The sequence below is a fragment of the Macrobrachium rosenbergii genome, chromosome 42, assembly GCF_040412425.1.
Source record: "Macrobrachium rosenbergii isolate ZJJX-2024 chromosome 42, ASM4041242v1, whole genome shotgun sequence".
Classification (NCBI taxonomy): domain Eukaryota; kingdom Metazoa; phylum Arthropoda; class Malacostraca; order Decapoda; family Palaemonidae; genus Macrobrachium; species Macrobrachium rosenbergii.
The window spans coordinates 21,048,122-21,075,621 of NC_089782.1; the positions used below are offsets into that span (position 1 = coordinate 21,048,122).

The 27,500-nt window shown below is 34.2% G+C and overlaps 1 long non-coding RNA gene across 6 annotated transcripts in view; it reads right to left on the reverse strand.

Annotated features, from left to right (window-relative positions):
• The window catches only part of LOC136827629 (uncharacterized), a 218,435-nt gene that overhangs the window by 57,097 nt on the left and 133,838 nt on the right, over window positions 1-27,500 (reverse strand). For all 6 annotated transcript variants that reach the window (XR_010849823.1, XR_010849821.1, XR_010849822.1 and 3 more), the window contains one exon: window positions 1,703-1,757. This is a non-coding gene — a long non-coding RNA (uncharacterized lncRNA). The remainder of the gene's footprint in view (window positions 1-1,702; window positions 1,758-27,500) is intronic.

Consider the following 27,500-nt stretch of genomic DNA (forward strand, 5'->3'; position numbering starts at 1 on the left):
AACAAAAGAGAGAGAGATCTGTTTGTAATACGATTGTTTATTTTTCACTGTCCAGCTTACTTTATATTTGTTTTTTCATTTACATTTATTTTTTACCTATGATATTAAGAAATCAAGATATTTGTAGAAAGGGGAAATACTCTCCAACATACCGTGACCACTAAAAGTGGCCCTCTGAGATAGTTTAACCTGCTTAAACGCATTTAAACGCACGTGGAGCTGTTTGAAATATTGGCAACAGCACCAAAATTATATGACATGTTGACAAAAAAATCTGATTCCGTCTCTTGTTATTGCATAAAAAAAACTTCATCAATCGTGGCCCTATGTAATTGACTTAGAATTCTGCGTAACGAAAAAGATGATATTAGATACCTGTAATGGGAGAAATGGTTTTATCTCCCTGTTATTGTTAAAGATTTGGCAGATATGCGGAGATTAAACCCCCGTGGAGAGGACCCAAACAGCAACACCGGAGAGCTCGTTTCGTTCTGATTTTAGTATAGCTTTTGTGAGCAATATATTCAACTGCGTAAAAAATTCGTAACCCGTATTGGTATCCTTTAGGTCCCTCGCAATGAGGTGGTCTTTTATACTATGCAAATCAAATAAACATGAAGTTTTGCTACAGAATATCTCTTGAAAGAAGGGAATAGTTAACATTCCATCCACGAAGGCGTCAACACAAAGTCCACGAATCACGGGAAAATATACGTCGAAGTCATATTAAAATTTCGTGATTACTCGACTACATAATAGATCAGAATATGTAAGGGTATTTCTAAAAGAACATTATTCAATATAACGACTTAATGATAATAAAAAACAAGTTTCTTCGAGTTTTCTGTACAGCGTATAATGCTGTATGAAACTCTCAGCCACGGCCCGTGAAACTCTCAGCCGCGGCCCATGAAACTAGCTACAGCCCGATAGTGGCATGGGTTGTTGGCACCTATAGCGGTGTCAGACGTACGATCATGGCTAACTAAAACCTTAAATAAAATAAAAACCACTGAGGCCAGAGAGGTGCAATTCGGTATATTTGATGATTGGAAGGTGCATGATCAACGTACCAATTTGCAGCCCTCTAGCCTCAGTAGTTTTTAAGATCTGAGGGCTGACAGAAAAAGGGCGGACGGACAGACAAATAGCTATCTCAATAGTTTCCTTTTACAGAAAACTAAAGCTCATTGCGTCTCAAATTGGTCGTTTTCCGTAGACACGGTTGTAATGTATCCCTTTACGTCTAAATTCAGTTTTACCTATCTATAAACCTTCACACGTGGATGCTTATTTGTACACACTATAGTAGCTTACTAGCAAACGTAATATATCATTCAGTTGCACCTTCACTCGTTGTTTACATTGAATACACGCTCTTCACATGAAAAATTATATTTAACTTTTTTCTTTCTTGATCGAGTGTTCTGATAATAATAGTCACAAGGTTATCTTAAACCTTGTTAGAAAGACAACATACATGCACACAGAAATACATACATGTATGAGTATAATTATATATTATGTATAAGGGTTTTCATTTGTTTTTATATTACAAGTTTTGTATTTGTTGCCATTTTATAGATTTAATGAGATAAAAAATATTTTACTTACATATTTTTTTGGTAACATGACCTTTAATGTTGTGAAACCAGGAAATTTATTAAATCAGTCAGTCCAAGGGTATTATAAAACAACCTACCTTTAGAATTACGAAGATCTTAGTGTTTCCGCTCATTGTGGGGAACTTCAAAGTCCTGAGAAATACGAAAAGAAAGGTTGAAAATGTCTAGTAAATATCAGTTTCTATCATTAAGTAGAAGTAACTTTGTGTGAAATTACATTGATTTATATAAGTATATTATTAATCATCCGACTGATAAGTTGTCCCTTGTATCGACCTGTGCTTAAATAAGAAAGAAATAAAGTAAATGGTGAATGAGTATTGGTCAAAATGTTTCTATTGTAGGATCAGCATAATAAATTCTAATAAGATTTTCCCTGGTAATGAATTAATTGAAAAATATAGGGAATACGGTATGTAGGTATATTTTTGTCCTGAGTCATTTATGCATCACATGAAGACCAATGATTCACATAACAGAAATTGTGGAAAACACTCAGAGTTTTTACGTTCACCATGAATTTTATAGCCAGCTTTGAACTGTTCGGTATAGAAAAAGCTGGTCGTGTTATTTGCTTTGCTCAAAATAGGAAAGTCAAATTGCGAAAATGTTAATGGAATATCTGTAGTTTTCATCATGGTTACAATCTGCACTTTTGCTTTTTCCTTTCTTAATTTTTTTTCAAACCTTGCATACACTTACACGTCCAACTTTGATATTCTTACATAAAAGACAGCGTGGTAGTACTAAAAAAAAAAATAAATAAAAGCAGGAGAGAACTTTGATACGGAATAAATGTGCCATAACGTCTTTGAAATTAAGTTTTTAATATTTTTGGGGAGAACATTGTATATGAAACATTCATTATGATAAACTTGAATCATCAAAGATATAGAAATTCCTCTGAAAAATAGTAAAGTATTGAGGAAGAAATTCTGAGAAACGAAACCACATAAAAAAAGAGAATGCACGAATCAAGGAAACATTTAAGACATCACGAATTAGAGAACCATAGTTTAAAAACTTCCTTAGATGGTAATAGTTGAGGAATTCTTGGATTGCAACTTATAAAAATAAAATGTTATCCTTTTTCTGTGCATGTAGTTTGAGTGTAATTATGCATCTATATGTCCGTCTGTAAAGCATCTCTCTCTCTCTCTCTCTCTCTCTCTCTCTCTCTCTCTCTCTCTCTCTCTCTCTCTCTCTCTCTCTCGACAACATTGTCTTTGAATGAATGATTGCTTCAATATTATTTGTTAATCATTATTTTGTTAAATTTAAATTGAAATGCAGTTCCCCAGGGCGTTTTCAATTGGACGCAAATTAAAGAAATATAGCACTGATCATAGGCTAAACAGTAAACAGTATTTTCTTCTTTACATGTTTATTAGCTTTCACGGATTGCATGCAGAATTCAGACACTTAATCTCGAAAACTAATAAATCACAAATTTATCCTTCCTATTCATATCAGATGGTGGTGAATTATATCTCCGCTTCAGACGGAAGATTTTATGATGATCATTTCACAGTAATTCTCTCAGTCATTTAGTGTTTTATGGAATGATTATCAATCAAGTACGTAGTTACTTATCCATTTTGGTCGTGATGTATAATTTTGCTCGTTCGTTGATAAAATAATCTCAATTGTAAAGTTTTAGGTGTGAGTTGTAGAATTTTTATTATATACGCCGCTAATAGTGTTTTATTCTTAACATATATGGATATGGTTCCTATACATACATATATAGGAAGAGAAATGTAATGAGTCTTTTAAAACTGGTGCATAGTCTCATACATAATTTCTTATGGGTGCAAATTGTTCCCAAGGTACAGAGAATTTGATATTGATTTTAATGAGCTATTCATGGCTTAATATTTGAAAGTATAAAATGTCATTTACCGTGCTCTTGGCAAACTATCATACATGCATTCATATATACATGTGATGAATATGGATAATTTTATTATACTTAATATTATATATATTTTGTATAAACTGAATATGACATGGATGTAGGGAAGATAAAATAATGTTAGCATGGTCCATGAAAGAATGAGAGTGGTGGATTCGTACAGATATTTCCTAGTAAATATTAAGGATTATGATAAGATGAGATAGGTGAATTGCAGAATAACTAAAGCCGGGAATACAGCAGATTCTCAGCAAACGTTTTATGACAAAATTAAGTACCTGTGAAAGAAAAATATAGGACTTATTAACCCAACTCTCATTTGAGGAAGCTGAATGTGGACGTGACTACTAGTGAAAGAATAACGGTTGAAATTCTTGTGACTGTGTTGAGGTACAAGTGGACTAAAAAGGGTGGGAAAGTAAGACATATAAAGATACGAAAGAGTTATATTGGGTGTTTTGATGCTGTGGAAAGAATGGATGACAATAAATCCGAGATACGTTGGGGGAAGGAGAGGGAGGCCGAGAAAATACTAGGTAGTTAGCATGGAAGAGTTAACGGAACCAAAGTTCCTTGGTATCAGGAAACTACGTTTTAGAGGTTGACACGCTGCTAATGTATTTGGGTTAGATGCTTATGAATAGTTCTGCACAAGTAAAAATCTGGAATTTTAGCGATCTAGGTAAAGATGATTAATAAGATAATGTTGTTATTAATATTCAGTAACATTTGTCTTCATTAAAGATTATGCACTTGAAGTATAATATGGATAAATGTGTGATTTATGGGAGAATAAATTAAATGAAGCGGTTAATTAGGTACATAGTTCAGAACCACTATGGAAAAATTTAATTCGCTTATGAAGGAAATGTTGCAGCAGGCTAAACACATACTAGTTGATAATATTTAATGCTTATCTCACCAATATACCACATGTAAAAAACCCACTTAATAAATGTCAGTAGAGTTTGGTGTTATGAAAAATAGAGAAGCGTGTAGGGAATTTAGGTTCAGTAGCTTAAAGACTACTGGGAAAGTGATGACTTGAAAAATTGTTTTAGTGTCATCGTGGGATTGTAAAGTTACACTGAAATTATAATAATGAAAAATGAGTTCAAGAAAATGGCTTGCTGAAACGTTTCAGATAGTAACTATTTTAGCAAGAGAGAAGAGAGATTATATTCAGAGCAGGATGTTGAAAGTTGGTACCACACTGGTTGAATAAGTAAATGTTGTTGCAAAAAGGAAACACTTTGTGATAAATTCAATATGAGATACAAAAAAAAGTATAAATATTTCCTTGACAAACTTTACTAGCGTTGTTCCTTATCCAAAATAGATAAGAAAACAAAAGATATCCTAAAAAAAATAATGATTTTGTTGATGATTCAGGAAAAGCAGAGTTAACTGATGCAGTGATAAGGGGAGCAGATAAAACCTTAGGCCTGCCACGAAAGAGAGCTAAGAGGACTAAAAAAGTATTTCATGGAAAAGTCATAAGTTTGTATTACGTTAAGTGTGGAAAGTAAAAACTCTCTCTCTCTCACACACACACACACACACACACACACACACACACACACACACACACATGCGTGCGCGTGCACAATTTACATCGAAGATAATACAAAAACAAATATTTATATGGTTTGTGGGACACTTATGTATATGTATCGATGGCTGGTAATGAATATGGCTTATTGATCATGATCATTTATGCTACTGGAACGTTATTTTTAAGGTATAGCCCGTGGTTTGAGTGGGAAGTCCAGAAGATATTCTAGGGAATTAGGAAAAAACAAATCTTAAATGTACCATAAACATCACGCACTAAAAAACCCTTGAGGATCATTAATAATGTCCTGTGTAATGCACTAGAATATTCAGAGTGAAAGCTCATCTGTTTAGAGCAGTCATATATTTCAGCAGTAAATGTAAAGGATGCCTAATGGTATGCGAGAAAATATCGTGGCTAAGCTGAATGCTGTTGTATGTATGATTCGTCCCCGAAAATTGCGTTCAAGACGTCGTTGACAGAAGGATTATATATGTTACAGTCAACACGTAATCAGTGATCATTACGCGTAACGACTGAAATTTCAGAAAATCATCACGCGTAATGCACAGGACATTGATCCCCCCAGGAGCTAGTATAAACACGGCAAAAATACATTTGACCCCAGGGACTGGTACTAAACCCCGGCGAGCAATTGTAGGTGACTCACTGTTTCGCCGTGTTTATACTAGCTCTGGGGGATCAAATGTCCCCTAAGATGCATTACCATATGTGATGACTGAAATTTCAGTCATTACGCGTAATGACTGATTACGCATGTTGACTGTTTATATATATATATATATTATATATATATATATTTATATATATATATATATATATATATATATATATATATATATATATATATATATATATATATATATATATATATTGTAAATAAGGAAAGTTTAAATTGGATGACCCAGGGAATAACAGGAAAGTGAGAGCTGACATTGCTATTTCTATTCAATAAATAAGAAAAACGAGAAAGGGTTTTTAACATGAAGCATGTTAATCAGACTAGTACTTTGTGTAACCTGATTTTTCAAGTAACACAATCTTGCAATCCTCTGATACATAGATATGATGTCAAAAGATATGCAAGGTGGAACGATGAAAGTAGTAGGTAACCCAGGAGTGTTGTCTTTGTGCAAATTCTTCAGGAAGAAGTTAACTGTAAAAATGCGGATTTGTATAATTGTTAATACGAAAGTCGAGAAGGACACTAGACTGCCGGAAAATGTTTAAATAGACACAGTACTTGAAAAAAGAGAGCCTAATTTAATTTTAGAAAATGCTCTTTTATATAATTTATTTTATTTATTGTAAAATATAATTGATTACTCTTTTATTTTTCATCCTGTCGTGCTTTATTTCTTTATTTTACTTTCATATTTATTATTCATTTAAATAATGGTAAACCAATCCTAGAATTAGCAGATTTGTGGTAGGGATACGTGCTTCAATATCTTTTGGATTATTCATACATATGTTGGGGATTTCTTTTCTTAAGTTGCATACACACACATGAAATCCGTAAAAACACTTATTAAGAGAGAGATGAAAGAAGCTTGTCAAAATAGAGGTAAATGCTATATTCTTATTTTTATAAAATTACAAAATTTTTTTTTTTATATATACTGGTTGCACGTGTTTTAAATTTTTTTCAGTTGTTCTGACAAGTCGTCCCATTTTTAAGAGATAATAGTTTTGAAAGAGTCCTACAGACTTTGGCTCAGTGTTATTGTTTTTCCTGCAGAAATCGAATTCATATTATAGATAAGGCACTCCTCAGTATGCTTTATAGATATGTAATATATATATATATATCGCAGTATATATATATATATATATATATATATATATATATATATATATATATATATATATATATATATATATATATATATATATGTGATAAATACTGAAACTCTACTATATCTATAATATGTGTGTGTGTGTGTGTGTGTGTCTTTACATATTATATATATGTATATTTATATTTATATACTGTATATAGATATACACATAAATACGCGCACACAGTAAGTGCCTCATGTATTTATGAATTTCTTAGTCTGAGAATTTTCTGTGTATGAATTTGAGTGAATAATCTTGATTTCATGAAATTCTCCATTTTTGAGGGTTTGTTCCCTAATTTGATGTTTAGATCCGTTTTTGAAACAAAATAAAAGTCAAGGAAGTCTGAGAACTCAGAATAAGACATGGAATCCTTGTCTTGGTGTATTAATGGAAAGAGGTTGCATTTGTAAGAGTGGTATGTTGTTATGTAACCTGCGATAGCTAGTTCACCAGGAGCCTTTCACACCTCAACGTATTTGAATGATAGCATGCAGATGTGTATGTGGTTGTGTACGTGGTGGATCGTAGCCTGGGTAGAGAAGAGCCTGGGGCTAACAGTCTCTTCCTTACCGAGAACTTACTGAGAACAGAAAGTTAATACCGTTTACAACGACCCCCTTAGGGGGAAAAATATATATATATAAATATATATATATATATATATATATATATATATATATATATATATATATATATCATTCACATATATATTTGTTTTATAACGTGAGTATTTTTATATGTATGTTTCATTCACAATATTGATGTTTTTGTGCGTGTGAGTGTTTTTGCATATTAACATCTATGTAGCAACATATGGTAGTTAACATCCTTTAATATATATATATATATATATATTATATATATATATATATATATATATATATATAGTATATATATATATATACAGTATATATATTTATATATATATGTAAATATATATGCGTATATATATACGTATATATAACGCGTGTGTAGGTATCTGAACCTATTATCTGTAACGTCGATAATGTTTTTCTACCTAGATACTTGCATGCTTAGAACAATAAAGAACCAATAGTAGTGGTCACCAAAACGCCATATCACACCTTATTCAAATGCCTTGTAAACGGTTATGGGCTCCTATAATTAGAACGGCGCCAGAGTTGCGGCAGAACCTTTTCAGCGGCGATGAAAATTAAGTCTTTATTCCTCCTTTGGGTTTCAGAGAGTGAAGTCATTAATCTGTCCTCAAGTAAATGCGTATAGCTGGTCTGTAGCTGTATACTCGTCATTACCAGTGTGAGGACTGCATGCAGAGAAATAGCGTAAAATGCAGTAAGACTACGTAAAATGTATGAGCCGCAAGGCTATCAAAAACCTCAATATGTGTCCTTCGTTTTCCATACAGCATTCTAATCCTCTCACATAGTGTGGAGAGTCATCGCTGCGTCAACTATACACAAACAGTTTCATCAGTTTTCACAGATTCTGCTCTCCCCGCGACGTAAGTTCCGTAAACATTCGGTATTCAGTAATTAATTCTGAATCCTCTATTAAGCATTTTCCTTGTTATTTAGCAAATATATTTAACGGAGATATATAAACAGCCTGAATCCAATAGGATTAAGTTGAGATTTTACTGTCAATTACATGCAGGTGCAAATTGGGCACTAGTTGCGTATGCGGAGACTTACTGAACTTTAAGCAATACGATTGGCGAAACATTAAACGCACCAAAAAAAGATTTCGCCAAACTAACACTTTGCTTAATCGAGCGGATGAAAAATACATCGCTTTAAATAGACTGTGCAATCAGCGGAGGCTTTATTTTGACGATTTCACTCGAGACACATTATTGCAAATTAATGGGAGATTCTAAATGACATTAGAAAGCGGACGTAGGTGTGATAAGGTTTTATTATAATTGATTGCCTATTGGAGAATAAGCCTTATCGTTCATTTCAATACGTTTGGTTTTCGGGGACGCCTTCATTTATTATCGATGATGAGGGATTGAAAGCGGCGAATCATTTTGAATGAAGATGTATTTTTTCACTTCTCTTAACAACCGCTTCATGTTCATAAAATGATCGTTAGAATAAATCGTTTTGTGGAAAACCAGCAGCTCTTCCTTTCTGGCAGAAACATTTTCACTTCCGTTTTCATTATGAATTCGTCCAGGAGATTAGAAACAAGCCTATCCTCAGCATCCGAGAATCGGAAAGGTTCATTTTCCCATCTAATTCCCATTGGGAAACATCCGTATGATTTTAAATATTCTCCCTTAACTAAAATCACCCAAATTTGAGGATATTTTTTAGCCTTGGAAACCTCAATGCGACGTTGAAAGTAATCCTCCTCTTTGAAAGGAGGACTATAGCAGACCGTAAATTAAATTGAAATGTGTTTGAAAAGTGGGATTGTAGTCTCCTGGTGAATGGGATATCCCGCTGAGCCTATTGGGACATCAACACATGCCGCTTTCTCGGTGAAAAGGAGAATTTAATTTGTTTGCTTTTATATAATTAATGTCGCCACTCATTAAAACCATAAGACCACTGCTTGTTTCGCTCGCTAGAGGGATCATGAGGATTTGAATGGCTAAAGAGGGTTTTTCTCTATACTTTCATCTTATGAGAGGATCTTCCTTATAATGGCGGCCCTCACTCCCAACCCAACTCGCCTTCCATTCTCCCAAATCTCATAAAAGCCGGTGATGTTTTTAAGATTTAGAATAAGTACTTTTTTAATCCTTTGAAATTCTCTCGCTTTTCCAGATGTTTGGGGGACGCGTTTCCATTTTTTTTTATCTCACTGTATAATTCAGTATCTTTTTGTGGTGCTAAAATTTCTATTTATTATATTGAACTATCATCAGCTTTTCAGTGGGTTATGATCCCCTATCGTTCTCAATATTTTTCATTAAAGTTTCTTGTTCTCAGACCACACGTGGCCACCCCAAGGTTATCAAACTTCGAGTTTATATAATCTTCGCTTTCCCTTCCAATAAAGCTGCACTCTCTTCCTGTTTTGCTCCGTTCTTCCCATTCGTTCTTCCCCTTTAACATGATTGTGTCTCATCTAATTATGCTATTGACATATTCCGTCCTTTTAACATCCTTGACCCTAATCTGCTTTCTTATTACTCATTCATGTAATCTGCACCTCATCTTCCCCTTCGCATTTTTGCTCCACTTCCCTGTTCCTTCAGACACCGTCCGCTTCCTTCTTACCCCTTTCTTAGCATCTCTCTCTCTCTCTCTCTCTCTCTCTCTCTCTCTCTCTCTCTCTCTCTCTCTCGTACACATGCACTCACACGAGCGCGCGAACAGTAATTACAGTTTGTTCTCTTTAACATTCCTTAATCTGTTATTGTCTTTCCCTTGTCGACATTTTTTTTTTATTTACACTTCTTCCGTTCCTTTCACGCTTTCCTTATGATTTTTTCTTATCGTACCCCTCTATCTCTTTTCCTCTACCTTGACCCCTTTATATCCGGCCTCATTTGTTTCCGTTTTGCAGCTATTCTTACTCCTTTTCCCCAATCTGGCAAGCGGAAACCTTCTCTCTCTCTCTCTCTCTCTCTCTCTCTGTAGTAGAAGCAAACATAGACACACACATACACCCTCCCTCCCCTATCTAGGTATTGGGGGGCTCCATCCCCTTCCTAAGCCCTTGGAGCCATCTCCTTCGTGCCATCTCCTAATGCCTTCTCTATTTCCTGTCTTGCAAAGTTGGCGCCGAGCTAAGCCGACGTGAAGGGGAGTCCAGTGAATTACCGACAAAGGATGAGGGACGGTCAGTTAGCTAGAATTACATCTGCAATTATTCTGGCCGCCTAGAACGAGAAGGGAGGAAGGTAAGGGTGGAAGGGGGGCTCAGGAAGGGGGAAGGAAAAGGAAAGGGATGGGGGAGGAGGTCATCTGCTGGACGCACACCCAGCACGTTTTAATTCACTTTTGATGACAAGCTGAGATTGGGTCCTCCCACCAAAATCTAGCACGCGCAAACCCTCAGCCCCACCCCCTACCCCTTCCCCCAACTCCCTGTCCTCAACAAAGCTCCTCAGTCCGTGTCCTCAACCATCCTCAGTTTAGCCACTTGAAACTTCACTCTGTTCATCTTCATATTTTTTTTACCACTTCAATCCGTCTCTGTTTTTCGTCATGTTTCGGTTACCTCATCTTTCGGTAATTCCCGTCTTTTTGTTGTTTCATATACTGTTCTTCTTCATCCGTACTCTCTGCACCCATCCCCTTCTCCTTTTCCTCGCCGGCAATCACGGCGTGTGTGCGTGTGCTATTGTGAATGAGTGTGTGTGTGTGTGTGTGTGTATGTGTGTGTGTGCGTCCGCATGGAGTTGTACTCCAGCGTTAAGGCAGTTGACGAATGAAATAGGGATTTCGGTACTGTTGTTGCTCTGACGTTCGTCGAAAAAGATCCTTCAAGATGAGATGAGGGAATAACCCTTCGCTCACCTCTCCCCCCTATTTCTCTCCCTGTCACCCTCTTTTCCCTGTCTTATTCTGTCATCCCCCACACACTGGTCGTCATGTCTTGTAAACAGGTGATACAAGTAAGGGTGTTAATTTGAGCGGAAGAGTTCTTCCAAAGTCTACATGTCCAGTTTGTAAATGAATATCTCGAGGTTCACCCCTCCGAATCCCCCCCCTCTCCTATATCAGCAGGGCTCCTCACCCATCTACCCCCTCCATTCGCTCCTCTCTCTCTCTCTCTCTCTCTCTCTCTCTCTCTCTCTCTCTCTCTCTCTGGTAACTGCGGGCTCACTCACAGCTACGCTCATTGACGGCGTAGTAACGGCTAGCAGAGTAGACAACGGTAGCCCTCAAGATACAGTATAATATTGTACATCTTTAATTAATCAGAATATAATTTGGCTTCAAGCTATAAGAATATGCTTTAGCTATATTTGTCTTCACTTGATTGTTTGTACAATTAGTTTTCTTAAATATCGATCAATTCTTTTGTGATAATTTGACGTGTACTAGGAATTTTCCTTATTTTGGACGTCTACCACATTTTGTTTCGGAATCTAAAGTCATAAATTTTCCATTTAAGCTTTCTTTTGTTATTTATGCCTTCACTTACTCTCGTGTATTTCTTTTTCACTTTATTCTTAGATGTGCCATTATACTAAAGAGGAAACATTTTGTATGCTTTCTTTCTCATGAGTATTTGTCACCACAGGGAAACCTGTATACATTCACCCACTCATTTACCTCATTATTTCTTATAAACATTTCTTGTACTTATTGGTGATTTCGGTTACTAACTTTCACTTGGATTGTCAACAAACTTGGATATTAATTTGTATTTAGACCAAAATAATTGATGGGTTGTGTCTTTGTTATTGGTACGTAAAGCTACGATATATAATTTTCACTCAGGTGTTTTAGTCGCTTGTGATATTAGGCTGTCGCTGTTTTTATATGGAGCAGGTAAATTCAGATTGATTGATTTAAACTGTAATTGATATCCTTACGAGCATATTCACTGACAGCATTCAAAATACTGTCGATAATATAGACAGTGTAAGTCTTATCTTGATTGCTATCCAGATGCTATCAATGATAAACTTAAGTGTCAATAAAGACATTAAAATATATATGTATATAAAGTTATCTGTCTGTTTAATTAGACAAGAAAGCGCAAAATACTTGCTATAGATTCTTTTAAACTGATTGTGAGGATGACATCACGTTAGATTCGTAATGTTGTTGCAGTTATTTCCACTCCGGCTGGAACACCACAGAGAGAGAGAGAGAGAGAGAGAGAGAACCCGCATGCGTCAACTAAGGCTCGAATCCGGTCGGTAGACAATATCTAAAATCAAATGTTGGAACACGTGGTTTACGTTACTGTTGTGCAAGTGGGAAGAATATTTTCCCGTTATTTTAACTGAAAAATTTTTTTTTTTAAATATCGTAATGTACTTAAGATCATCGCGTGACATTCCTTCATTTCGTTTAAAAAAAATCCAAGTTGTCACAGATAAACATAGTTACTCCCTTTATTTGAGAAAAAAGGTTAACCTTTTGCTCTCTAACATTATGAATTTTAATATCATGCTATTTTAGCTTAAAAGCTATGAAAATAGTATCGGAATATATAATCACTAGACAAGTTTATACTTGAATGAAAAATCGTAAGGCTTTTATTGCAGTTAAGGGTCTCTTATGGTAAACTCCTAACTGTGTACTTGAAATTAAAGAGAGTTATTTTACCTCTATATCTCAGAAATATATTATTATTATTATTATTATTATTATTATTATTATTATTATTATTATTATTATTATTATCAAACTAAGGTCTTTTTCCGACCACTTTAATCCATTTCTCTGTTAGAATTGTCCAGCAAAAACTAAATTAGCTTCAGCTTTGTAGGTATAGGATAAAACTATGTGTGTAAAGAGAACATTAAGTACAGGATGAGCAAAATTGGATATTAATTGTAATGCGGAAAAAAGGCAGATTAGCACATTCGCTTTTATTTATTTATTTATTTTTTTCATTTTAAAGATTCGCCGTTTATTTTTGTAGATCGGTTGTGAATAAACTTTTTTTACCATTAGGAAATTATTGGTTTCTATAGTTCTTCATGATGGCTTGTCACCCTTAGTTTATAGGGACTTCCATCGGCTATGAACTATTACCACTGCTTTCTAAATAGAGTTTTCTAGTGGCTTTAGATCAAGATATGCGAATACCTGATAGGGTAAAGTAATTTCTACTCTAGTTTCTGTGCAATGTGAAATGAATCGATCTCATCTTGTACTTCATGGCGTTTTTAAACGTAAGATTCACTTAGTTTTGAAATAGTAGAAAATATGAATCTTTCGTACTTAATGTAGATTCCTCAGTAGCCACTAATGTGTTGTACGTTATTCACACTTGAAATTCTTAAGTGCAATAATGGGCTAATCTGCAGTGTTTGGCAGGACTGGATATTCTTCATATTATAAATAACAATTGCAATGAACTTGATTTTTTGTGAAAGTGTAACTAGAGAAAAAAGTACTGTTCCCATTGTCTTGAAGAGCCAGGGCGCCGCCTTCCCCAATAAACCACTTAGTGATACATAATAGAAAGAGGAACGGGAGACTTGATGCCTTGAGGGGTAGAGTGTACCTGTATGGGGGGGGCCTTTGAGTGGGGGTTAGGGTCTGGATACGGGTATGAGTGGAGGAAGAAGGGAGAAGGAAAGGGGGACCGAGGGAGAAGAGGACGAGGAGGACGCCGAAGAAGCTTCCGAGAGAGAGAGAGAGAGGAGAGAGAGAGAGAGAGAGAGAGAGAAAATCATTTGGCGATGGCCATTACCACACTCCTCTGGTAATGGACGAATGTCATTATCAATGGGATGCTCCTCAGATGTTGATGTTACAGAACCGATCTTGGAAAGGCTCTCAAAAAGATTGTATAGCCTTATCTTCCTCTCTCAGAAGATCTAAAAAGAACGTACTGTATATATATATTACATATATATATATATATATATATATATATATATATATATATATATATATATATATATATATATATATATATATATATATAATAGTTGTGTGTATCTCCATACACGCATTGCATATGTATGACAGTGTCAAATTGTTGCGAAGAATAGTTGCAATCATAATAAATATTTGAGCCAAGCGTAATTTTGTCTAATGGAAAAGGAAAACTCCAGTTACTATTAGGAAAGGCAGCAGCAGATATTCGTGATACATTCGTGACCCCTGATGTGTGTGCGGGCAGGCGATTCGAAGCCAAGTCGCCACGAACCGACGATAACGAACGAAGAATTGTGATAGCCCCCATGGTTCAATAAAGCCTTACGGATCGCCGGCCTTCCTAATGCAAGTAACATGTTCACCCGGGGACTGCTCTCGCAGATTTCAGACATTATTGTACCAGACGAACGCTCCCGAGATATTACTTTCTTTTGAGTGGCTCCGATGAGAACTTATATCCCCCACGCCGGCGGTGTGACCGTTGTTGGTGCGACGCTAGTTGGCAGGTGAAATAATATAAGAATTTTGTCTAATCAGCTAACTGCGGCTGGGTGCTATTAAAGGATCTCATTCTGACAGGGAATTTTTAATTGATTTCTGTAAAGTCAAGCAAGTTCGAGGATTCTTTATTGGCCTGGCTACTTGCTAACTTATTCAACTAGCATTGCTTTCATATGATAGGTCTATGCTGACTTTAGTGTTAAATGTTATGAAATGAAAAATAATTGGAGTAACTGACAATACATTTGTTGAAACTGACAGTTAAAAGCAGAGAAAATTACTTCTTTTAAATTTCATGACATTTCCAGTTTTGCCTATTTCTGCAACATTCTAATTCTTTCATGATTAGTGAAGTTTAGCAACATTGACTCTGGTCAGTACTTGGACTGGTGACTATCGAACTTAGTCAAATGTCGTTGACCTGTAAGCCTCTAAGATCATACGTGGAACCAGGGAAATAAGGTTAGATATTATTGCAATGCTCTGTTATTAAGCAGAAGTGTAACACCTTCTGCCCCCCATCTTGGATATATCTTGGATATATATATGTATATATATATATAAATATATATATATATATATATATATATATATATATATATATATATATATATATATATATATATATATGTGTGTGTGTGTGTGTGTGTGTGTATAGTATATATATATATATATATATATATATATATATATATAACATATATATAATAGTATATATATATATATATATATATATATATATATATATACATTATATATATATATATATATATATATATATATATATATATATATATATATATATATATATACTGTATGTCTGTGTGCGTGTGAGTGAGATATGCGCACGTTTGTATGCATGCATATATCAGTATATATGCACAATGAAAAGAACCTACACGTCTTGTATGTTTATGCAAAAGGTGTGTAAGATCTTTACAGACTTATTCCTGGCTGCAATATGCTCAAGTCTTTCTCCTCCATGGTGTTAGCCATGCTCTTGAACAGATGATGATGGTAAAGAGCTCGAGGTAAGAAAATGAACGGGGTGTTTCAAGGATTGAAGTTAGTAAGGAATAAACGGTCAAAATATCCAATGCTTAGGTTCATGGTTTTAATAGGGCAGCTTACTAAGCTTAGGAGGTTCAAGATTTCCCATCGTAAAGTCAATTTTTTATAATAAGGAAAATAGCGATAGTTCTTACAGGTGTTTGTATGTCAGTATAAAATGTAATAAAAAGATATCAAAGTGAAATACTGGACATTAAGGTTTAAAAGTACAGAATTATTCCTGTTTTCAAAGTTCCTTGTACCGTCTTAGATTTTACAAGAAACATCTTTCATACGACAATGTAAAATATATCTATTGGCAGCAAATAATCTTATTCATTGGTATAATTCTGCCACTAACGGGTTACTTATCTAACCATAATCGCCTAAATGTTTAACGTAATCGCTCTCTTCTTGCCACAATATACTTATAACCCGATAGATTATTTAAACTGGTATTAAATTTTCTTAGCATCATCTATAGCATTTTACCAATTATAGATTGCCTAATCATCATCATCTGTAGCTTTATACTGACGATGGCTTACTTTTAGAACTGCAGTAGCTGCCGCTCTACTAAAGCATGTTATCTTCAACTCCTATGTAGGTTTTTAGTGAAATGCTTCGCTTTTACACCTTCTTTTCTTCAGGGAAATAGAGGTTACGCTACATTTATCAACCCTGCACCACTATATGGTAAGCGGTAAAGGGCATAAATAAGAAAAGGGGTAACGAGCTGATTTCTGAGACGATGATGGGAGATGAAGAAGCAGAATAGACGAGCTGAATAAGAATAAATAATCTCCCAACAAGAGGCAGATTAGGAACAAAATTCGCAGATGGTACGCGCGAGGCGGGGAAGAGAAATACTCAGCCAAAGAAAGAGGGGGAGAGAAACTGATTATATGGAGAGGAGCGGAGAAGCCCTTAGTGACGGAAAGGGCGAGTTGAAGGGACGGGGAGGGGATTGGGGAGGACGTTGAGAAGGAGGGAGGCGAAGAAGAAGGAACCGGAGGAGGGAGGGCGTTTTCTGGAGATCTTGGGGAAGGGGCCGGTAGGGGTGATGTTTGGCTAAGATACGTTGGGTTTGCCAGTTTCGACAGCGTTAGGCAGATTATCGCATTAATAGTGGAAATGCAGTATAATTCTGAATGAGGAAGCTGTGATTTGTCTTGAGTCGGCTGGGTCCTCCTGAGTGTTATTGGGGGGCTTAGCACACCGTCCGGCTGACTAGACCAAGTTTGGGGATGGATTAATACAGCCGGCGTTTTCTCTCATAATATAGTAGAGGAATTATCGAATGCCCATCAATGATATATTATTGCTTCCCTCACGCCGAGTGCTATATGTATATATCTAAGAGCTTTCAACCCGGCGAAAAAGGGGAATATAAGGCGGTGGTCTAGTTTCATCAATCGATTGGAAAGATTCGATAGATGGGGGTTGAATTGTGATAGAATTCTCTTAGAAATTGCCTTTGGTTGATGCAACTGGTTATATAAGCATTTCTGAGACCAAAACCTCACCGATGAGAGATTTTTGGGTTTTATTTATGCTTTTCAAAGTTAGAGTAACTATTTACTCAATTTTACATTTTACAAGATTTGGTTATAGTTAATATTATGAGCATAAACAGGATATGATCTCAACATATTCTCGTTTGTTATTCTGAATTGAGGTCTGCTCTGGATGAGCTCTTCGAAAATTCAATGAGACTGTTATCCACTCAAATTTTACTGACAATATTAAATAATGTTTCGCCAAAGACACCGGAAACTGTTATAAGATAGTTTATTGAAATACTGGTGGTAACTTTATTCTTTGGCGTCTGTCCCGATCATTTGAAATTTTACTATAAAATAACAAATTTTTTAACCATTAATTTAATATGCCTGAATACTCCTGAAAGATAAAAAAAAATCTTGCCTCATTTATAGACAGGACCGTAGTCATTTGAAGAAATAATTATTGGTATGTAACTAAAATGGCGCGGGCAACAAACCATTCACTTTCATTTCATTAAGACAAAAATGTCAAGAATTTCAAATTCAGTTTATCTTGATAAAATGCCGTACAGTTGAAGCCCTTCTCCTGCAATTCATAGTTAGGTCAATAATTCAAGCACAATTATGTGTAAATGTACAGGAAACTCAAGGCCTTGCAACGTGATAAGACGTAGTGCCTAAGAATAGAGGTTGCACCTGAAATATAATTATGATTCCTGGTAACAGACGAAACAGATTTACGGTAACCAAAATGAATGCAAGGAAGGTATGGCTGAAGCCAAGAGATACTAACGTATGGAAGTTGTGATAAATTTTTGTTAAACATCATTGCGCATCAGATAAAAAAGTGGCAAAAATAAGTAGTAATAATATTTATACTTATGAACCCCATTAGTTCACGATGGATACAAAAAGAAATGCAACGGATGTTTGTATGAAATCATGTACCTCACAAACAAGACACTGTAGTGCCCATCATAATTTTAATGCGAGCAACCCATCCTAGGCCGCAGCTTCTTGAAATAGAGTTGCATCTTGTGGAAGTTTATTGCTGGATTTCTCACTTTCCAGCCTCCCGGTTCTTCCCGCCGACTGGAGACACCTCAAGAGAGTCTGGAATAATTCAGAGCGCATTAAGGGAGGAAAGTCTCCCGAGGGAGTGCAGATAAGCTCTCTGCTTTCCTGTATGATAGGCGTCAGTGTTATACTGACGGATAACGGCGATAGCCACTCTTTATTCAAGACTCTACTTATTAGGAAGGAAGGAAGAAGAACGGCGTTGTTGCCTGTTGTGGATTGCTGACATACGGTGAAGGGGGTAGGGGGGAGGGATGGGGGTGGTTTATGTGGGGGATTGGGTGTTGACTCGGGTATTCGTTATTCAGGGTCTCCTAGGTGATGGGTGAGGATAATACACTTCGTTCTGCAATCTATTTGATGCAATGGATAAGGTTCGTTTGGTGTTTAGCGCCTTATTAGCTCGCTCTTGGTTGTGCACAGCAAAAGGGCTTTCCTGTTCTCACTACGGGAAAGTGGAAAAGATGTCATGGCACCACTTAACGTCGGCTTTCAAGGGCTGTGGAAGCTCATCGTGAGGCTGTCAGTATATCATGATTTTTTACTAACCTTATAACTCAGTCATTATTCACATTATCATTATAAGCAATGAGATATTCGAAATTACAGTGAAAACCGTAATGACATATATTAAAATTTTTCGAGATTAAAATGGATGAACGTACGTTTTACCATTTTACGACTTTTATGGTGTGTCGTGACCCGAAGAAATTAATAACAGAAAAAAGTAATAAAATGTGGTTCATTGAAAATTCCCACGCCGGTGTTAGTAATAATACAGTATGAATGGTTAACCTGTTTTTTTATCAGTGGTAACATTTTCAGAGTTATTCATACGTGTATAGGTATATAATATATATATATATATATATATATATATATATATATATATATGTATGTATGTATATATATATATATATATATATATATATATATATATATATACTGTATATATATATATGTATATATATATATATATATATATATATATATATATATATATATATATATAAAACTTAAAACTTACATGAAGGCAATAGTTCTAAAACAACTGTCATGACGCAAAAAATTTTTTTGTAAAAAAGCTCTGCGAAAGTTAATTGATTTTCTAGACAATGGATGAACCAAAAAGAGAGGAAATATAAAAAACTTTAACTCTACAGTGCTACTCTGTAAACATCATAAGTATTTTTGACTTAACAAAAATGCTGATGAATGTTTATATATATATATTTATATATATATATATATATATATATATATATATATATATATATATATATGTATATATATAATATATATATATATATATATATATATATATATATATATATATATACTGTACATACATGGAAATAACATTAAGTAACTGTGACGGTAACAATATTGTTCACCCACTGCACCATGTATTCTCTAGCCTATTGTTATTAAAAATAAATTGCACAATTGGATAAAGAACATCAACCGTTGGGGCATGCACTGGCATGAATTCCATTATACAAAGGGTCATGGCATTTCCGTAATAACCAGAGGGCTTGAAAGAGAATTTTAGGAATACCGTCATGCTGGACCCCGACTCCTGCATTAGCTCAAGTGAACTCAACGAAAACATTGTACAATGACAACCACAAATGAACTTGTTCATTCCGAACTTAATGCTGCCATGTCACCAATAATGAAAGTGGGTTCTCCACTGAATAAATTTGCTGATCCCGTCCTTGAGAATAGGATTAAATGTATAATGAGAGACGCTAAATGAAGTCCAAACCAACTATACGGAAAATATATCGGACTTATAGTGCTTCTTCTAAAATTGTTAGTGATTCTCTTTATCAGAGAAATGGATTATGTAGCGGAAGAATTTGTACATCTTCTGATTCTGAAATGCCGAAATGGACAAATCTTAGTGAAAATGAGCAAGGTCAGTCCAAAAAATGTGTTTGTTTGTGATATTTGACTTTTTTCCTTACTGCTGACAAACCACCGTGTGAAAAGTTAACGAATCAGGAAATGCCAGTAAATGGGCTAAAATATAAATTATGTTGGAACATAAAAAAAAAAAAAAAAAAACTAGAAACTCGTCATTTTCATAGCACACTTTTAGACGGCACCTATTTTAAGTTTAAAGACCACTCAGTTTTCCAAAATGATGGTTGAGTTCAGAAAACAAGACATTTTCAGTACATAGATTACAATTCAACCATAGACCTAGGCATAAAAAAATTCCATGTCAGGAACTGAAAACTAATAAATCCCTTCGCTCCACTGAAACTTAAACAGACATGCACCCACGCCCGAACACAAGCAAGATTCATTACAATAAATGACGTACGGCGTACGGTAAATAACAACAGATAACTAGGTAATTAGAAGAGAACCAATTATGGTAATTCCATAGACCCATCCTGTAGAAATGCCGAATCATACCAAGTATATCATTGTAATAGACGACTACAGAAGCTATAAGTAATTTGAAATTGCCAGCAATAGTAATATAAAGTTTTAATGATAGACATTTATTCAAATAATATAACTTTGACATTATCTCCAATCATTTACTCTGTGCGGACGCTCGTATTCAGTTGCTGGGATGGAATGATTATTTAATGTTGTTAGTGTTTTACTACCCTTTTTATTATAACGCGGTTGCAAAAAGGTTGCTTTCATTTTAATAAAATCATATTATACACACACACACACACACATACACATACATACATATATATGTACATACATATATACATACATACATTATGTATACACATATATATACATATATATATATATACATATATATATATATATATATATATATATATATATTATATATATAAATATATAAATATATATACATATACTTATATATATATATATATATAAATATACTATATATATATATATATATATATATATATATATATATATGTATATATATCAAAGTACTTGGTTTCAAGAGTTCTAGATCTAGATGTGTTTTTTTACTTATTCTAAAGGTTTATATGTCCATTTTGATGTGCTTTTGTTGGACCATATTCAAGAGCTTGTAATTTTAATAACTGTATTATGTTGTGATCAGTAAACTTCTATCTATCTATCTATGCACATATATTTATGTTTATATAGGTTTCTGTTTGTAACTCATAGACATTCGTTCGTTTGAAATATTTCTAACACTTTCAGCGTAAAATAATTATTATGTAGGCGGGAACTAAATATTTCAGTTCACTGACTTGCAAGAGAGATTGTAGTCTGGAAGGGACAATTGGAATAGCGTTATATCTGCTTATGTATACCTAACATTATTTAAGAAATATATTAAATCATTTAAGATACCTGCAGCTGTAAACATGTTTTGGTATATTATTGTTTGATGAAAAGCAAATGCTCCAGCTGCAGTTGGTTTTTCACTCCCTTGGCACTTAAAAGAGATACCTCGCTACATCAAGATCGCTTATTCGTTTATCTTTTGCAGACGTTCTGTGTTTTATTTCTTTGCAATTCCCCATTTATTCACATTCTGTTCTCAAATTAGCAGATAATTTTGCACAACCTAATTACTAATACTACTATTAGCACCACAGCCTCCACCACAATCACCACTAAAGTATTATTTTTTTTATTATATTATAATACGTTGAAATATAGCCACAGAATTATAATGAATTTGATATGTTGTCAATGATTTTCCCTCTCAGAGGGAAAATCGTTGACAACACATCAAAGTCATCATAATTCTTTGGCTATATTTCGGTTTTTTAATAAATCGTTATTGTCATTTTTACTAAATATAATTTTTTCTGCTTTCTCCTTGAGGGTAAATTTTTTGCTCTTTCATTATTAGTGGTAACAATTTTTTTTATAAGTGATTCCAACTTTTTACAGCCAGTAAAATTTCTTATCCATGACAATTTTTTATTGACCTGTCTTCCAAGATATAAACATATCTATAAAATACTCTTCTGATTATACAGTTTACGTACGAATATTTTGGTTCATTTGTCAAAAGGCACATCTAATATGTACATTTGAATGCTAAGAAAACATTCAGTGTGAAAAATAAATCTATGCAAGCAGATAAAGTAACCAAATGATTAGCAAGGAATTGGAAATTTCCAGGTAGTTTTATAAAAAAAAAAAGTAAATGATTTATATAGATCTCTAAGCGACTTCTGATGATAATTTCTTATGTAAGAAAAACTAGCCACCTTCGGTTTCCAAGTTATTATACATCTTTACATATTTACTCATTGAAGTTGTTCTTCATAATTTTTAATGCAATATATTTAGTGTTACATAATTAGCGTTAACAGTACACTAATTACTTCTATAGGCTCCTTCCACTACTAACACGACAACGACTTCTATCATTTTAATTGCTGTGAGAGGGAATTTTTATGTTTTTTCCCACATGAGAAATTATCATCAGAAGTCGCTCAGAGATCTATATAAATCATTTACAATTTTTTTTCATGAAATTAATTGGAAATTCCCGATTCCTTGCTAATTATTTGGTTGCTTTATCTGCTTGCATAGATTTATTTTTCACATCGAGTGTTTTCTTAGCATTCAAATGCACATATTAGATGTAATTTTTTACAAATGAACCAAAATATTCGTACGTAAACTGTATAATCGTAAGAGTACTTTATAGAGATCTTTATATCTAGGGAGACAGGCCAGTAAAAAATTGTTGTGGATAAAAAATATTACTAGCTATAAAAAGTTGGAATCACTTACAAAAAAAAGAAACTGTTACCACTAATAAGGAAAGAGCAAAAAAATTTACCCTCAAGGAGAAAGCAGAAAAAAATACATTTAGTAAAAATGACACTAACGATTTATTGAAAAACCGAAATAAAAGCTACTAACAAATAAAATACAGAAAACCGACCAGTATATAAATAAAATCAAGAAACAAAAAACAGTTATCACTTGTAAAGAAAGAAAGGAATTAAACCGAACAAATAGTTGCCTCTTATAAAACAATAAAAAAAGCATTTCAACCGCTCCCAGAGAAATAAAAGCGAGCCAACAGAGCCACAGCATAAAAGTGAGAATCGGGTCTCTGCTGAAAAATAACCCGAAGCCGGTCATATGCACCACAACAATTTATTGGCCTTTAAAAAACATCGCTCCGTCAATAGTTGTCACAGGGCGAAATCATCGAGGAGTAATCCGGAACAATCCATTCGCAGTGTTTCATGTAAAACTGGAACATATTCAGGGAAAGGGAAGACTGGAAAGTATTAGATTTTTCTTTTCTTTCCTCTTTTTTTTTTTTTTTTTTTTTGCAGTTCACCCTGATACAAAGTGATACCGGCTTAAAAGGGCATCGCTTCCCTTGGAAAAGAGGGAGAAGGAACGAGGTGGCTTGAGAGGAAATGGTCGGTGTGTGCGAAGGGGAAAAAAACTCTCTCTCTCTCTCTCTCTCTCTCTCTCTCCTGAAGTTCCCATGTTCATAACTGAAATGGCACTGGGTGTTGTAAGAGTAGTATTTATGCTTATATTTCATACTACCAGTGTCTGTGTTTTGAGTAGTTTTATCAGCGAATGAAGATTATTTTTCATCACTTATGTGTTACATTAAGGAAAGTAATGATAAAAATCCGAACAATCAAGGCCAGGTACCATGAGTAAAAAAAAAAACGAGAAGTAACACTGGATATTTAAAGTAAACAAGAGAGATATAATCAATAAATGCACAATCCATCTAGAAGAAAGATATCTGGAAGAATTACTATAACAAAATCGTTGAATATAATGCAATTATTGCATTAAATTTTAACTGTATCATAGACTTCCCGAAGAAATGTAGATCCTTTTGAGGCTCTGTAGTTAAGTATGAATGATTTCTCTCTCTCTCTCTCTCTCTCTCTCTCTCTCTCTTCTATCTATATCTATATTTCTATATATATATATATATATATATATATATATATATATATATATATATATATATATATATATATATATTCATTTATATAAATATATATATATATATATATATATATATATATATATATATATATATTATATTTATATATTATATTTTTAAGCTGATAAGCTTAATAACGCCATTTTATAGTGCTCATACTATATAAAATTCCCAGGTGTTATACAATACTGTACAATTTACCTTCAAAATAAATTACGGTCAGCCTAGTGTTCTCGCAAGTGACACTACTGGATTTATTCACGACCTTGAGACGGCTTATCTTTGTCTAATTGGTTTTCAGTTCAGTATTGCTTGTAAATGATACTATGTTATTATTATAATAGGCCAGACAGTATCAAACCCATTGGTTAAAGTTACGGTCTTGGCACGATTGTTATTTATTTTTTATTTCCATCTTGGATTCTTACTACTTCCGTCAAAAAAGAAATCCCCAGACCGAAGCACATGACATTATGCAAGTTCCAATTCCACAAAAATCGTTAATTTTACAATAGCTCAGGTAAATTCCCAGGAATTTTACATTTAAGAAACAATATTTGCACTAAAAAGTATAAATATATATTTCATGGAGCTGAAATTTCCTTATTTGTAGGCAAATGTAAGGTAGAATACATTTCATAAAAATGTTCCGAATAATTTGTAGGCTCGTGGAAAAACTCTCCTCTTTCCACTCGTGTACATTCTTCCTAACAATAAATCCATCAGTTTGTCTCAATTTAATTTCGTTGGCAACCTGAGGCTTTTTCATTTGCAATACCTATCATCATTTGATGCAATATTGCTGAGGGGGCAAGTAAGACAATTTCATCTACACATGCAATTACATTTCTGACCTCTGGCAGTGTTTCTTCATATACCCTAAATTTTGCAGTGGAATCTCACGGGCACTGCAACTATGAATTTCTACATGATTTTTCGTGTTCGGTTCCTCAAATAGCTTTACATGTATCGGAAAAGTCTGACTGGTATTTTGTTTTATGCTTTTTTTTTATGTAAAAGCTGGCGGAAAGGGTAACGTATTGTTTTATTTAGAACAGGTCTAAAGAGATGAAATACAAGAGGAAGAGTGAAGGCAGGGAAATGGGCGAGTAGCATAAATTCTTTGCTTGGTCTTTATCAGCTTTGTTAACTGTTTACGTTAAAATAAATTTGTCTCCACCTTTCTTTTTTACCCTTGATTGCTCTCTCTCTCTCTCTCTCTCTCTCTCTCTCTCTCTCTCTCTCTCAGCTATAAGAATAGTATACTGTATATTACTTTGATTTACCAAACAGGTTCGACTCATAATCTACAGTTAAGGATGATTATACCATTTACAACATTCTGCATAAAAACTGAAAACTTTAAAGTGTAAGAATACAATATTACAATTAAGTCATAATTTTCAGTATTGTGGCATACGATCACAATATTTAAAATAAATTTTAAAAACAGAATTCTAAGTATTATACACACACACCCATCCACCCATACACACAAACATACACATTATATATATATACTGTATATTAATTAAGCTGTTTCGTTTACCAAGAATATCTAAACAATGTTACTGCCGTATTTATACATTATATGCTGTGTCGTGGATGACACTTGTGCAGAGAATTACCACATTACTAGAAACTTCACTTGCCCACGCAAAAATCATCAGTAATACGTTTAGCCCCCTACAATCACGGTTCGTCATTCACCTGTTTTTTGGACGTTTTCTCACTCTTTCTGGTCATAAAATGTCCTCCTTTCCAAAACTTTCATCTATGTAGTCCTATCTAGGCCTTCCTTCTTGTTCCTCCTCGCCCTTTCGAATCTACATTTTTTCCCCAACCATACTCCGCCATTCTTTCCACCTAATCGAAAAATCTCAAAATCCTTCCTTTCAGCTATTTACCTCTTTGTCTACATTTTTCACCCTTTCAGTTCCCTTTAGGCTAAATATAATTCACAAACAATTCATCTCTTCTGACTCATTCTCTCTTATTTTATTCAAATGCGACATAACGCTTCACTTCCATTAAGGAGATTTGGCTCAACAATTCTTTCATACATCCAAAGTTTGGCTTCCACATGTACTCCAGTTCTCTTTCATTCACCCTGTTTCTTGCTCCACATGCATCGCTATCCACCTCTTCTCTTATATTGCCACCATCCGTTATTTTTTCTTTCAACACCTATATGGATTAACGCATATGTAATGCATTGGTAGCCGCCATGTTATGATGCTATACATACACACACACACACACACACACACACACACACACACACACATATATATATATATATATATATATATATATATATATATATATATAACTATATATATATAACTATGTTCACCTCACCTGCAAAATCAAAATTCTGTAGGCGGAAGGCTCCAATAGGTAAAGTAACCCAATTTAGAAAGGAAATACAAACGCAAAGATTGGTGTGTATTGGAGAAATAATGTAGAAACCCCAACGGAATGAAGGAAATTATATTATAAAATTATGCATGTGCGTCTGCTTGACAAAAAAAAAAAGAATTTGTTCGCAATGATTGGACTGTAATACTGGGAAGATCATTCTATAATGTGATCCTTCTGGAACGAAACTTTAAAATTCTGTGGTACATGAAATAAGATTTAATCTGGAAAGAGGTGAATGTCAAGGATGGTCAGAATTGAGGAAAAATATCTTTAACAATGTGCTAATCGTTCAGTGGAATAAAAATTTAGTACACAAGGTTTTCACCCTAAAGTGTGGGCTGAGAGTCAGCTATTCAAAAATTTTTTGTGTGACAGTTTTCCCTTTATCCGAGTTATGAAAGCTTTATATGGCCTTATCCGTCCTATATTTTGGGTGCTTCATCTTTTGTTCCTTTCCACCTCCACTAGGTGGGCTGCTTTATTTTTACTTGTAATATTTTGACCACTTGTTCCAAAGGCAACCAATTTTTACATTT